Source organism: Bidens hawaiensis, unplaced genomic scaffold, assembly GCF_021521415.1.
Source record: "Bidens hawaiensis isolate Kalapana, Puna unplaced genomic scaffold, B.hawaiensis_p1.1 tig00025659_1, whole genome shotgun sequence".
NCBI classification, from domain to species: domain Eukaryota; kingdom Viridiplantae; phylum Streptophyta; class Magnoliopsida; order Asterales; family Asteraceae; genus Bidens; species Bidens hawaiensis.
Genome location: NW_027494108.1, coordinates 53,769 through 70,851, shown reverse-complemented (window position 1 = coordinate 70,851; position 17,083 = coordinate 53,769). Strand labels below are relative to the sequence as shown.

General features: G+C 31.8%; 1 pseudogene across 1 annotated transcript; it reads right to left on the bottom strand.

The window, feature by feature from the left end:
• Positions 1-227: 227 nt before the first annotated feature.
• On the bottom strand, positions 228-5,671 carry LOC143571977 (BAHD acyltransferase DCR-like; annotated as a pseudogene). Its single transcript, XR_013142189.1, has 4 exons — positions 5,185-5,671; positions 3,006-3,262; positions 2,296-2,535; positions 228-816 (listed from the first exon to the last, which is right to left on the bottom strand). The product of XR_013142189.1 is annotated as a BAHD acyltransferase DCR-like (transcript).
• Positions 5,672-17,083: the final 11,412 nt, after the last annotated feature.

Below are 17,083 nucleotides of genomic sequence, written 5' to 3'. Positions count from 1 at the left end.
TCTTTCCTATTGCTTCATGAGTTCATCAATGATACAATTCTTATTTTAGCAATTGCTTGGGTAATTTCTAATGCAATTAGTCTCAATTATATCAAGTTCTATTTACTTTCACTCATTATAATATTATACTAAAGTAATATATTATGAACCAATGAATAGTAAAGATTAGACTATTAGCGTACTAACAATTGCTCAAAAAAGGATTAAGGATCCCACCAAAGATTAGTAGCACTGCCTAAAAGAGCTTAACAATTGAATCAATTAATAGAAGATATGATTTGGCTACAAACTTAACCACACGTTGAAACTAATATAAACTTGATAAGCATAGTTAATCCGAAATTTAAACCTACATACAAATAGATCAATACATAACCAAACAACCCATCAAACATTTTTAGAACCAAATCATCTTATTTATAAAATCAAACTCCACGATGTCAATGTCAACCTCTTTATTCTTGGCATAGGAGGAACTCCTTACCCTTCTCAAGGTTGTCCATTGCACTTGCTTCCAAACTAATCTCAACATCAATGCCCTTTCCACCATCCTTTGATGAATACAAATAAACCATACCATCAAACCGGTTATTTGCGCCACTCCGAACGCTTTCGGGTTTTGCCAAACCCGAAATCCACATCGTAGACCTTGAACCGAGGGGAACTTCCGACGGCAACGCAGTTCACGCCAGCGTCTTTGTACTGGAATATGATTGGGTTACTCTCTCACTCCTTGTTTCGTGCTTCGATCGCCTTTGCGTCGTGCGTATCGATCGCTTTTTGGATTAATGATGCCGCGAATTCCGGCGGGTTTGCCTGCAATTAGGGTTATTACTTTTATCCGAAATCCAGCCCGAGAAAAACCCAAACCTGAACTAACCCAACCCAAATAACCTACCTGAGAAAAGACTAACCTAAACTCAAAAACCTGAATAAACTTTTAGTTTTTTTAAAAAAGCGGAGTTTTGATTAAAATTTAAAACAAACCTAGAAAGATGCTAGACTACACAACAAATGGGAAAAAAATCCCCAAATACAAACATAACCACCTAACCGCCAAACACCGAATGAATTGGTTTAAAACATAATATTGTTAGTAGGTTCAATTGAATTTGATTATGGTATATTCTGTTTTACTTAACTGTTTAATCGATTATGGTATTGAAGAGGTAGGTCCCAGCATAGCCCAGTTGGACTCGCAAGACTCACCTTAAACAGGGACGTCTGCGCAGAGACCAACTGGATCCGCAGGACCAACCATGCTCAGAGAAGTGACGTCCTTACGCGCAGTATGCAAGCTGGTCCCGCAGGAAATGCCTCCCATGGTGAAGGACTCCGCCTGTTCCCGTAGCCTCGGATACAAGCCATGAGGGAAGGCCACCCGCGCAGCATGGCTACACGCACAAGGCACTTAGCTCTCAATCGTTCAGTGTCACCTGAAGGAATGAGCCAAGCCGGGAGCAATCCCGCACAGAGGCGGGAGGGGGAATACTCCCGCCCAAATAAGCCAGTCCGTATACTGAAGGATCTTTTACTGTACCTGACGAGGTATGGGCAAAAGATCTGATCAGAGATGCGACAGCTCACTGACAGCAGCATGGCAGACAGCACGCCACAGCACTGTGACCAATAGCCGCCGCCTACCCACCAACTCCTGCCATACCACGTGCCTAGCCTGTAGTTGGCAGAAGAGGAAGAGTGCACGACACGCCTGCTCTGTGTCAGCCGCTACCTATCCACCACTCACAGGCAGGGCACGTGCATAGGTTACAGTTGGTAGCGTGTTGGGCCGGCTAAACCCCTTGGAAACCTACCTTCGGCTATAAATACCCCAAATGGTATGATCATCTAAACACATTATTACATTATCATATTATCATCATATATACCTGATATCTGCTCTAGCAATCTCTTAATATACTTTTATATTTAAAGAGCAATCTAGTCTGATTCTCACGCCGGAGGGTGGTCACAAGGAGGAACCCCCCCCTTCTCAGTGACGAGCTCACGGTGTCTGTTTTGCAGGTTATCAGAAGAACCATCTTCCAAGGGTCTAACCCCTCGTGGGAAACATCTCTCCAACCCCCAGGTTACCAGTAACCTGCCCGGGGTCCGGTTAGTGTTTCTTCAGGTATATTATATATAATCGATTATAATATTGTAGTTATAAATCCAAGTTGTTTTTTTTCTTATATACTCGAAACTGGACCAACCCAAACCCAAAAAAAAACAATAAAAGATTCGGTCGTGTTTCAAGTATATATTTAAAATTTGAAACCCGAAGAACACCCCTACCCGCAACAATCCAGCAGCAGTGACAGTAAAGATCGCCTGAATTAAATTACCGAAGTAGCTTTCCGGCATCGGAGGATCCACTCGTTTACGGCAATCAGCAAACATGGTGAACACCGTGTAATCCTCCGGTTTTAAGTTACGAGCGTTAGTGACTGGAAAGTGGAGAACGGTTTAGTTGCTCCGTCAGGTGGATTGGCGTTGACTTTAGCTTTGACTTTTTCGATTGTCGATTCTGAGAACCTGAATGGGTTAGCGATTACCGAGCCGTTAACTAAACCGAAAACCAATGACACCGAACTAAAATTAACCGGAAACCAAATTAACATCAGATGGTTATCGTTTTCTTTTTTTGTACACTCGGTTGCGAAATTAACCGAACCGAACCATTCATATTTTCATATATTTCTAGATATTACACCTCTGTTTCATATTTTATACCTCCATTTCGTTTCATGCATTTATATTTCCATGTATTTATACCTTCATTTTATGTATATATGCATCAATTCATTGTACTTATACCTCCATTTAATATATTTATGCATCCAAATATTTCTAAGTAAAAATTCTTAACCCAAGTTTGGTTTTGGTTATTAACCGAACTGAAAATCGACAAACTAACCGAATAAACCAAACCAATAACCAAAACCCGATTGGTTAATTCGGTTGAGGCTGATAACCAAACCAAACCAAACCATACACACCCCTACCTGAAGATCTTCTCTCGTAACGGTGCGGCTGCCGGCGGTTTCGCTCCCTCGCCATTTTTTTGGGCCGGTGGTGTGAGGTCAAGCTTCATCCGTGTGTTTCGGGCTTGGGTCCGGTCCAGGAAGGGTTGAACGGAAATGGATTTGGACCCGGTGCAAAGTTCGGCCCATGAGCTCATGAAGTGCCATGTTGATGTACCGTCCAAGATTGCATGGTTGAATGCGCAGCCCATTACAAGCCCATCTTTGAGCTTGGTTATCTGTATAGTTATTAAAGTAACTTTAATTGACATTTATTACAATTAGTTTGAGACAAAATTAGTAGGTGTGAGAAGTCAAAATACACATTTATTGCAATATATTTTTAGTTAATTTCTTAATGGTAAATACATTTAAATTTTGAGGAATTTCATAAATGGATTTTTGAAATCCAAATCATTAATTTTTCTAAGTCCTCAAAATGTATGCATCTACACTACTTTATTTTAGCAATTTTTACAATCAGCAGAATGATTTTCTGACATTTTTAGTTGTCTAATGTGCATGATTAGTAACAGAATTATTGATTAAATTAGCATAAAGGAAAAAAAAACAAGCGGTTTTATTATATGTAGTTTGTTATTTATATAGAAGTATAAGTATTAAAGGTGAAAAACTAATTAAAACATAAAATAATTGTTATGAAACAGGTTTTGTGGCATAGGATGTCAATGGTTCAATCATCGTTAAGTGTAACATTTAGTTGTTAAAAAATAGAATAAATATATTTATTTGACCCACATGAAACTAGTCATTGTTAACATATATGTAATTAATGAATTGCATTTATTTAACATGCATTATATTTAATTCACTTCAACGAAAGTAAATATATTAATCATTACAAAACAAAAAATAATTAACTTCTTTGAATGGTATTAATAGAGTATTAATTCACTTCACCAATCTTCAACAAAAATAAATATATTAATTGGTACAAAATAAAAAAATAATTAGCTTCTTTGAATGGTATTTAACAGAGTATTCAAAAATAATGGCGATACGTTTAAGACAACATTAAAAAAAGTTTTTAATTAAACAAAACACTTGAAATTTATTATATAATCATTTTATCAAATATAATTTAGAATATAATCATTTTTACCTTTTTCTTGTCTCTTTTACACTCCAAACTTTCATATTATGTAAGTCAATAGTTAAATGAATGGTATAACTGTTATAAATTTTTAAATGAATATATTTGATATTTAGTTTGTTGGTAAATATAATATTACATCAAATTACGAATACAAAGTATTGTATTAATCGTATCTCAACTTCACTCATGTTATTTGTTATATGGTTATACCCGTTCTAATTTTCAAGGCAAAATGGATTTTATTAATTCTAACTTAATGTCATTGACCGATAATAATCCTAATTGAGAATATTGCTCATGGAGGTTCAAACTTTTAAAACATTTACTCTCGTTGGACCTATGCCAAAAAAAAGCTTAGCGGCATTAACTTTTATTCGAATTACAAACTGATGTTTTAGGCTTTTGATCGGAAAGAAGATACAAGCCAATTGATACAAAACTTATCTTGAAACGGTGTCCAAACGGCTTAACTTTTGTTAACCGGAAGTTCAAACACCCAAATTAAATCATTGTTTTGTTATTTGAAGCACCGTTTCGAGGTAAAGTTTACATCAATCGACTTATATCCTCCTTCCGATTAAAAACCCTAAAATATTAGTTTGAAATTTGGATAAAACTTAACACCGTTAAGTTTTTTTAAAGGATGTCCAATAAAAGTAAAATTTTTAAAAGTTCAGATCATCAACAAAAATATTCTCGGTTGTGATTACTATCGGCCGATAACTTTATGATTATTAACATTCAATTTGTCATTTTTCAAAATAGCAATAATTCTCTCGTTCCACTTAAAAAGATAAAAAGAAAGCACTATTGACTTGATGCTTTATAAGAGATATGACGTAAATTTGAGGTGGGTGAGGAACGTTTAAGAAAGAAAACGAGTTTTCATACACCACCTCGATTTCTACGTCATTTTAGTAGTATTTTAGTAGTGTAATTATATTTACATAATTACACTATAATTACACTGTTTGATGTTTACAATTATCATATTAATTTAATTTATATGTTAACATTTCTTTATTATTTATTAAGTAAAAGTACCTGGACAGATAAAAGCGGACGATGAAGCCCCTCAAAGTTCAAAACTTCATTATAAGGAATGAACTCCTTAAGCTTCAAGGTCCCTTCCTCCTTCAACAAATCCGCGGTCTCGGTGTCTTCCGCGGTGGCAGTCACCACCTCCACCCCATCCATATCATCATCATACACCACCTTGAACACTCCATCATCATCTTTATCCAATTTCCCAGCCAATTGATAAAACTCTTCCAAAACTACCCTCAACCCATCTTTCAACTTCTCCACAATGCCCTCAAACTCCTCCACACCACCTTTATAGATCAACAACTTTTGGTTGTAGTAGAAGGCCATATATGGAAGATCAAATGTGACCAATTGACACTCTTTTCTGCCTATTAACTTTTGTGGCTTCACATGAGTTTTGCTTATGCTTTCGACTTTAAAACGCTTCACCTCTGTCGTTGCTTCGGGTGCCATTTTCGATCACCGGTTAATAGCAAAAGAGGGCAAAGCAAAAGAAATTTTTCTTGTTAGGAGAAAGTTGTGTGCTGAAAGGAGTTTAGAATGTGATACTTATCATTCATTTGAGTGTAGTTGAAATTGCATTAAAGACATTCATATGTGTAGTTGTGACAATTTATTGCCCCTCTACCATTTGCAACCAAAGTATGGATGGGAGTTACGAGTAAAATAGGTGTGGTCCTTTTATATATCAATTAAACTTAATTTTTCATTAAAGAGAGACCAACAAAAATAATGTAAATAATTGGTGGATACCATATAATTCAACACACCATTTATGTATTTGGTAAAATCTAGTTTTCTTTATAATACTTAATAATACATGTATATATAAAAAATTAAACATAAACGCCGCTAGCACGTGACTTATCTGTGTGGATTCATGAACCTTGTCACGAAATCCATACCCATGACACGCCCACGAAATGGGACGTGATATTATTTGGGCGTGGTGCCTTTGTAGGCTTGTAGCCAAGCCGACGAGTCCCCTCTCACACTTACCTCACAATTACACATAAACTAACTACTATCAGTTATATTAAAAGAAAGTCAAACTTTTCGTTTGCAAAGGTTAAATGCATTATAAATTATCGTATTCAATGGGCGTTTTATGTTAAATAATATATTTTATGTTTATTAACTTTTTTATCAAAATTTGAGCCATTTTCCTAAAATATCGTTACAACTTATCTAACTATAAGTTTATGATTTGATGCAAAACTACTAAAATTTATAAACTTAATTACCATCAGCAGGCAAGATTTAAGGAGTGTTTGGGATTCCTTATTTTACCTACTTATAACTTTTCATTAAATTAACAAGCTACAACATTGTAACTTATGAAACTTTTCCTCTTAAAATATAAGCAATCCTAAACACCTTATTTCTTTTTAAAAAATTAATAAGTTATAAGTTGTTGAAAAAAACAATCCCAAACACCCCTTAAAGTAAGTTCTTTTTATACTCTAAAGATAAATATGCATTACCTCGTAAATAAATACAAATTTATAGCGTATGTTTTGTTTTTTTCTAAACAATTTTATTTGATAGAAATCATGTTTCTCCAATATTCCACTAAATTAAAGAAAATAAAAATAAATAAATAAAAGTTCTCCTGGCTCCGCTATCATTATGTATTCCACTATCATTATTATGTACGTATCCAATTGTTTATTGTGAATTATTATGTTTATTTTTTTATAGTTAAATATGACCTTCAAAAAAAAAGCATTTGGAATCATCCATGATACTCGGGGCGAGCCTTTTTAAGACGAGATGTCTACCATGCTGATCTCTAGGCCTTATTCACTCAAGAACATCATTAAAAAGAAAACCCATAATTATACAAAGCCCTCTTGAGTTAGATCTCAAACCTTATCCATCGTCCTGTGTCATTAGATTGCAAGGTGTTATTGAGTGATTATATATCTTAATTAACTTAGTAGGAGAAAAGCAATTTCATTATATAATGATTAAGTTTCATAATTGTTCATTTTAAATAAAACTAAAAAAAATTAAACATAAAAAAGATAAACATAATGCTACATATCTTTCTTAATTAAAAGATAAATAACGTTTTTAAAAAGTTCTCAAGATGAGAACATTTGATATGAGTTAAATGATTTTAGAGGGACAAAGAATTGGAGTAACTTTTATAGAAAACATGAAAACGTGGTTATCTAAAAGTTTTCGTTTTGTTATTATGTAATCAAGATGCAGTATCAATATAAGCTATGTTGCTATGAGACAACATCAACTATTACATACATAAGTAGATTAACTCAAGTCATATATTTAGTATCTGAGTTCTAAAGGTTGTAAGAACGGGTTTGTGGTTGTATAACATGTTCAGGAGGGAATGGGCGTATGCAGGTACCCTCAACTGTGTATGGTACATGCGGGTACACCGCCGCCTCCTTTTGGGGGTAGTTAGAGAGAGAGACTTGGAGTACTATTACCCGATAAAATAAGGAAGAGAGAGAGAGACATGTGTGTGTGCGTGAAGAGAGAGGGGGGAGGGGGGTGTTGAGGGTATTTGAGTGGATTGTTGTATGTTGTTTAGGTGATTTTAGGGTGGTAAATGATGTAAATGACGCAAATGTGAGATTGGTGGATTTTATGGTACTTGAGAGAGGGGCATCCCTTTTCCCTTTAGGATTTAGGACGATTTTTTGTTAAATTTAAATGAAGTAGCTAAAAAACCTCTTTTATAAGATATAACTAAATGGGCCATTTATATTTTAAATAATTGGCTATTATGTAAAAGTCACAAACACATTGATTTTCTCAACTTGAAATGTAAACGTACACACAACAAGACACGTCAATTATAACTAAAAACCCCGTGTAAAGAAAATTGATTTGAAGTAGATTCATAAAAAAGAAATTAGACTACATGTTCCATGAAAAGTGCTTGAAATCTTGGATCATCCAACCATTAACCTGATTGGTTTCGTTGCAACCTTGATTTAATAGAAAGGGTTTCAACTAATGCAACTGATACAAACCAGATATGGGCGAAAATGGTGGTTTTGGTGACCTTGATCGAACCTCTAATTTGTTGTCCGTTCAGGGGGGGGGGGGGGGGGGTTAGCTTTCGAAACTATTTGGTGAAAACTACGATCGACGCATGAGTGATTATGTAGTTGCCTAGAAAACGCGAGTGGGGTGGATTTGTGAAACTATGGAACAATGGGGCAAGGGGATTGGGTTGTTTACTTGTTTTTGTTATCTGTGAAAACTTAGTATTCAAATGGAAGACTTTAGTCAAACCACATCAACGTTTCGTGTAGCTAATTATGTTACAAGTTTCATCAAACCACATTTGTTTTTATCATGACTAAAACTTATCTTTCATTATTTTTGGTCACTTGTAAAGTTGTAGGGTTTGAATAAAAGTGACATGAAATTATTGAAAAATAAGTGCTTGAAAAAAATGGATAACTCCCCCTTTAAGTTTCGTGTCGTTGCTATTCTCCAAACTAAAATCTAAAGTTTTTTTTTTTTAATGATCTACAAATTTTATTTTTGTTAATAAAGAAACTAAACGGGCAAGCAAGTACTGAACCCACACACCGAACACCAAAAAACAACACCACAAGCAGATTACATTATAAACTTCTTCTAGTTAATCCTCCTAGGACAGGGAGATATAGAGTCGGCTCAACGAACGTGAATGCCTAAATCGAGACAAGATTCTGTTGCCTTTTTATGATAATTGTTAAGGAAAAAAAATTTTCTTATTACAAGGTTTAAACTCATAAGCTATACTTTATGGCTTTTTCATGACAATTGTAAGGAAAAAAAATTTCCTTATTACAAGGTCTGAACTCATAGCCTATACTTTAGTAGCAACCAAACTTACCACCGCACCAATATATTACTTTGAGTTTACTTTACCCATTGTAATATATCTACATATGATGTTTTTTTGGACTTAAAGGCCTTAATTAAATGTGGGCTTAAAGCCCTAACTTGTTTTCGCTGTCCCACGAGCCACCCCTGGGGAGATATACCTCAACTGATTTCGAATCCAAAAAAAAAAAGCCAGGGACTTTGATCTTCTCTATAGCATCTGCCACCATGATCGGCTTCTCATCAAACACCAAAACGTCTCTCTTCTTTTACAAACATCAAATTGTCACCAAGGTGATAGTATGAAACACTTTAGACTTTTTCTTCTCAAAGCTCGTGTATTTATTATATAAGTCAAAAAGAATTGTAAAAGTTTTAAGGATAATATGTGTTTTGACTTTTGATATGTTGTAATGTCTATTAAATAATATTACAAAATAAAATATATTTAGAGTTATGGTTGTTTTAATATGGACTAGGGACAACTTCTTAATAATAATAAATATATCTAAGAGGTTGTACACTTTTCAATAACATGAAGAACATATAAGTATAAAAAGGATGAAAACCAGTATGCCACTAGAGAATATGTCACTTGAGATATGAGCTGGTTTTAAAAGAATCTTATTAATATGTAAGGGAGTGTTTATGGAAAAGTTTTAAGTATCATTAAGGAAAAATGAAGATGTTTTGAATTAAAATTTAAGCCTTTTAGCAAAAACTTTCAAAATTAATTAAAGATAATTATTAAATGTTATTTATGCCAAAATTAATTAGGAGGATTTGAGAAGTCATTCCACATACGACAAGAATTAAAAAGAAATTTATTGATAAAAAGAAAATTCTGATTTTGTTTCTTTGGTTTTCGCATAAGTTTAGATATTCATTGTGAAACAAATTACGATCATTTTTATATAGACGTAAATAAATGTTATATTCTTCTATTTTGTTTCTTTTATTTTCCTCCAGGCCTCAACAATATAGTTAATGTTTCTGTGTTTTACTAAAAACTAGTTTGCCTAATTATTTTACTTACACATCTATATCAGAGGGGTTAAGATTTAGAAAATATAAAGAAATTAGTATAGATATTTTTATGTATACGAACATAGGTATATTTATTTAAAAAAGTAAAAACAAAAACCTAAAATATAAGTTATTGATTAAAAGATTAAACAATTTTAACTTCTTGTCTTTTATTTTTACAATAATTTGGTATTTTCTTATCGACCTCCTTCTATAATAGTACATGAAGTATCCTTAACTTTCTATCCTACATCATAACTCTAAATACATGTTCTTGTTCGATTCATTAATTATACATGTGGGTGTTCCCATTTATACATAGTACCATGAGATGATGTTGGGGGGTCCATAATCTTAATCTGTACTATATTCTTTATTCTACGAATCTCCATAAAATAAATAAATAAAGATAATATGATTAAATTTATAAATTCATATAATTTTGGATTTCATTTTCTTTAAAAAAAAAGAAAAGAAAAAAACTCACAGTCTCGGCACTCTATTCCTATATTCCTACACTAACTTAAAAACCCGTGTGATTTACGAGAAGCTCAAAATAATACAATTAAACTATAAAAATTAACTGATTAAATTAAATAAAAACTTACATGTAATAAAAATTTGAAGTTTAGTAAAAAAAATGTACATTAATATGTGTTAAAAAAAGTTTAATAAGTTCAAATTATATTTTCTAATGGAATATTAATACAAATACGTAGTGCATTCTTATCAATTTTTTCATATTCATGAAAAAAATGCACTTGGTAATTTTACTAGTTGTAATTATATTTTTTAATGGAATAGCGAATTTTAATAAAAGATGATAAAATAGTTCATTATAAATGACATAAAAAGATAACATCGTATATAAAATTAGCATGATAGGAACACGCTTTGTATTACATATTTGAAATAGATGAATGAGAATTTCATGGATCAATGAAGGTTAAATGATGCGTGAAAATAAAATTGTTATTCATTCATAATTTCTTCTTATTTTTATCTTTTTATATCTATAAATATCGTTCATTAATATTTACCACATTAATCTCCTACACTAAAAAGCGTTTATAAGTTGATTTCATTAAAAATATAAATATTTTTAATATACTTATATAAATACTTGTATATTTTTAATATCTATAATTTAGATAATTAGTTATTTGATTAATATATGTTTTGATTACACTGACATAAATAAGTTTTTATTAAAAATAGAAAAGTAGTTTAATCGGAAATTTGGCTAAAATAGATGTTAGAATAAATAGATATCTTTCTGACCACCACGATACTTAAATAATCATAAAACACTATCCAATTGTATCTATTAAATTATATATTGCTAAGTCAAAGGCCGCAAAAGAGTAAACAAAATTAAACCTTTTTTGATAAACGATTGCAAAGCATTTATCATTCACGACTTGGATGGATTGAATTTTATATGTAAGATTGTTTTGATATTGGATAACTTAATGCTTTAATATTAAATAACTAGGTAAGAGCCCGTGTTAAACACGAGTGAAAAATATAATAAAAGTATATATATATAATATATATATATAGGGGTGGGATCCAGTGAAAACTCCTCTTAAAGAGAAAACTTAAAAACTCCTAAAAACACCTAAAAACTATTAACTTTTTTTTGAAGTTTCTGTTTTTTTTCCATTATTCTTATATTTGTTATTGGTTTAAAAAAAAATAAACAACCTTGTCGGTAACCTCGTCGGTGTAGTGCACATGTGTAATTGTGTGCTTTGCATATATGCAAAAGTGTTTGTATGGCATAGTATACAACACCAGTGCACATATTTGATACAAACTATTGTATATATGCAATATAAGATTAATACGCACATTGATTAAACATTAGTACGTATGTGTAATACAACATTAACGCACATGTGCACTACATCGACGTTTATTTTATTATTTTTCTTTTTCCATATAATACAACACTACTACACATATACAATACATAAATATTGAATATGTACAACTAAACACTATTGAACTTAAAAATACATAGTAATACCACATGTGTAATACAACAGTTTCGCACAGTAATACGTATGTGTATTACAGCGGGTTTTTTATTTTTTTTATTTTTTTCGAGTGAAGGGGATCAAAATATAAGAATAATGGCAAAAACAAAAATTTGAAAGTATTTTTTTATATTTAATTAAAATAATTCTTTAGGAATTTTTAAGTTTTCTTCCTAAAGATGAGTTTTCGCTTGATCCTCTCCCTATATATATATATTATATGTAAGGTAAATGTAAATGATTATATATTTAAGAAAATTAAAATTTTAAACTATTTAAGAAAATACTATTTAAGTATAATAATTGGTTAATAACAATGTAAAGTTTGAAAGATAAGCAAAAAGAAAACTCACAAGCAATAAATGGAAATAATTTGAATATCATAATTATTTATGGAAATAATAAATATTGAAATCACATTAACATAATAACTTTGACTTATATATTTAAATTATCATGATATATTTAGTGTAGTCATTTTTATTTACTTGAAAGCATTAATAATCAAATTACTTAATATTGGTAATGGCTATAATCATATCATTTGTATTATGACATTTATAAACTGTTTTGACTATTAATAAAATAATATGAAAAGCTAGCCTGATTTTTTGAAAAATACCAATTATATTTGAATTACTTAATATATAATATGTAAATGATTATAATTACCTTCATGTGTTTGGTATCAAATTTTGTATAGAATAAGTATTTAGTGTTGACTTACAAAAATAGCTTTCAAAAATTCAGAATTCATTAATTTTGTTAATAATGTAACAGACTTTTAAAATATTTATTATTATTAATAGGAATTTGGAAATTTTAAAATTATTATGGCATTATATTAAATGGAGATGTCAAAATACAAAGGAAGACAAAATTGAGAAGTGTGAGAAGGATTTATGAAAAAAAAAACTCAACAAAAAATTCAAAAAAAAAACTCAAAATATAAATAAAAACTCAAATGTTTCCTCCGCCATTACCGTTAAAAAAACGACGAAAAGACACAATGTCTAGATCAAATACACAATGACAAAAATAAACAAAAGACACAATTATAACTAAAAAAAGATATAATAGATCGCAAAATACAACACAACGCCAAAAAAAATATAAAACAATGTTGAGTAATATAACACAATATAAAGAAAAAAAAAACAATGTCAAGGAAAAAGCTTAAATCAATAACGAAAATAAACACAAAACACCATGATAAACGAAAAGACACAATGATCTTTTTTCCCTCAACATTATGTTTTTTTTAAACGAGAAGGACGGTAGAAACATTTTTTGTTTTTTACTTTTTTGTTTTTTATTAAATTTTGAGTTATGAATTATTATTATTATTATTTAGAGTTTTTTTTTGCTATAAATCATTCTCGTCCTTCTCATTTTTGTTCCCATTTGTAGAATAATTTGACCCTTATATTAAATGGTAGGCTCAACAATTTGATGATGTTAAAATCTACCATAAGATTAGGATTTCGAACATGACACTAGAAAAATATTATCCTTTTGTATAATAAACACAGTGATTAAAATACAAATTAAAACATATATTAGTAGATGATGTATATGAATATGGTTGATGACTATTAAGTAAACTTCATAGTTAATTTTATTTAAACAAGAGAAAATTACTGTTTGCGTCCCTAGAGTTTTAGGACGGAGACACAATGAGTCCCCGAAAATTTTTTTGAACTGGTTGAGTCCCTGTGGTTTCAGAAACGAACAATTTGAGTCCCTGTGGTTTCATGTAACACCCCGGCTTAAGCGGAAACGCCCGTGTGTGACGTACAGATTGCTCAAACACACGTGGCACTATTAAGTGACCATAATAACATTAATTCATTTAATAAGCCAAGTAACACAAGTTCGAAAGTAACAATACAAGTTCAAACCAAAACATAACCATAATAATAGTTCTTTTATTGAAATACCCTAAGTAATCTAAGTGTCTTCAATACTTCGACCTCTAATCACGGTACCTGTAACATATGTATAAAATATGGTCAGCTATAAATATAGCTGGTGAGTTTCCACAGTTTAAATACGTACATAAAAACCATACAATTCATAGACATGTGATAAACGAGCAAGTAAGTCCTTTCCAGTTGGTACAACCAACGTACTTGGATAATCGCGCAAGTAAGGTCATTTCCAATTGGTAACAACCAACGTACTTGGATAATGAGGCCCTTTTCCACTCGATACAAATGGACCAGAGTGCAAAGGGGGGCGTATGATCATACTTAACGAGGCTTCCCAATCGTGCAAGTAATATTCGTGCAAGTAATACAAGTAACACACAAGTCCATATACGAATTGTAGTTTTGTAATAGAAGAAATAATACTTGAATCTTTATAAGGATACATATGCTACCCCAAAACATTAAAACATTAAAAAGGGGTGGTGAAAAACTCACCTTAGTAGTTGTAGTGAAAAAGGAATAAGAATAATTTGAAGGCGTCAAAAGAAACCGAAGCGGTCAATCCGTACGAACTATGAATAAGAATAAACACGACTTTTAACAGCTATTCTAACGGGATTCTAAAGTTGATTAATTGCACGAATAATTTTTAGAATTTAGTTATTATTTTATAATTTTATTACGAATCCTATGGCTCTTAGATTATTATATTATTATTTATGTTTTAACGGAAATCGGTTATTAATATGGTTTAATTATTTTAACGGCGGGGATACGAAGTTTGTATTTTTGAATTACTTGAACTAAAGTTTACAAGTCGAAAACATATAATTTTTGTTTTAACGAGATGATTTTTAATATATTAAAGTTTACGTCGCAATTAATATACGATTTTTAGTTACGGCTTATGTGACATCCGTGGCAAAACCGAGTACACCTTAGTACTTACAAACTCGAATAAGCGTTTAACCGCTTATTGTATAACAAACAAACGAATAACCAAACGGGTCTGGTTATGGTCCAGATATCCCGGGGTGCCATCTATAAGTGATATACGATCTATGCAAGCTAAAATATTAGTAATATGGCCTTAGTTCGATTGCAAACAAATTAAACGAAAACATGCTCGTTTAACTACCCCTATAGATTTAAACGCGAAAAATAGTTACAAACCAAGCACTGTATCATCCGTTAAGCCGAAAAAGACTTATCAAACACTTATTGGAAATGTTTTAAGCGATCCGTGAAAATATTTTTGATTTTTGCAAACATAAAGTATGTTTTTATAAATTTACACAAAAATAGCCGAAAAACGCTCGTTTTCGCTCCGTTTGTCGCACCCGATATATTTTTGTAGCAAAAAACCGAACTCGAAATAAATTTGGACTCGGCATTTCACGTTCGGGCATGTAAATCAAGAACAGTGGGCCAAATGGGCCCAACAAGCCCAGCCCGCCAAAAAAGACTTTTTACCCTTGGTTTTTCCTTTAAATATTAGACAAGTTTAAGATATTTTGTGAAATAATTTTCATGAGAGTTCTGGACACAAGCAGCTCTCCATCAATAACCAGCAAGAAACTAGGTAAAAATGTCATAAATAATCGATTTTCGGCTCGTTTAAACTCGATTAATATCATATAAACATAGCTTGATTGCCAAAAATCATTACAAACCATGTAAATACCCTAAAAATGGTCCATAAACATTTTTTGATCATACACATGGTGAGGAACCTGGTATAATAGTTATTTTTGGCCATAAACACGAATTAAAGGGTTGAAACGGCGTTTTTACGGTTTAAAAGTTCGTTTTTGTGCACTAGCCGAAACCCTAAGTTAAAGGGCTGTTATGTTGATGAAAAATTGCTTGGTTTGTGATATAGGACTCGTATCTAGCTTGCATAGAAGCACAGGAACCTGAAAACTTGGTTAGAAAGTCGGAAACGAGCCAAACCCGCTAAGTTAATGCTGAAACACTCGCTTACGGGCTGTTTAGGTTAAGGTTGTGATGTGCATATTTTTAGGCCTTGAAATTTTGCAGGGACATCAGGAACCATGTCATTGAGTCCCTGTTCAAATTTAGTAATTTTTTGACCATCCGAGAATATTTGGCGAATTTATTACCGAATTGGGACGTTTAATGGGGAAAAATAGTTAAAATGCTCCAAAAATTATGAAATTTTTCTGGGAACTCATATTTGATGTATTTTGATTACATATGAATTTTGAGATCATTTGAAAAAGTCTAAAGGTGTTTTGTACATATGCGTTCGTGCGAATTTTTATAGCCGAATTTGGGCCGAAAAGAATATTGAACAAGCTTTTTACATTCTGGAATTGATACAGGTTGTTTTGGGACATGATTTTAGCATTCAAAAATTTTTGTGGAATTTTTGGAAATTGTTTGGGGTAAACGGACGATTTTCAGGCGAAATATAGCTAACAAAATAAATTTTTATAAATTAATAAATCAGTAAATAATTCCAGAAATATTTTTATAAAAATATACATATTTTTATTGATAAGTGGTTAAATTTTCATAATTTAATGATTAACGGTTAATTAATTATGTTAATTTAAAGATTAAACAGATTCAGTTTTTATAAAAACCGGCAAGTTCGCGACTAGCGAACCTGCGGGAATATCAAAACACCAAGAGTGATCAAAAATCACATTTTCGGATTAATTAAGTAAAAACGAACTTTTCTATGAGAAACCTGGACAATCCGGGTGGATTGTGCGCGTTTTCTTCTCAAATCAAATTGAATAAACGGAAACGAGCCCCGTGGCTAATCCGGGACCCCAGTATGTGATCCTTCTTTATAACTTAATTATTTTATTAACCAATACATTTACCCAAGCTTATTTTCCCATAATTGTTTTCTGAACGCGTAAACGAACAACTTGGCCCAGCTGGGAAAACGGGAATCTGAGCCAAGTTCGGTTTTAAGTATTAGACATTGAACAACATCACAACCTAAGCCTATTGCCACTTTCTGGGCGTTCCAGCTATACCCAGATTAGTTATACAGCCCAGTTTAGTACT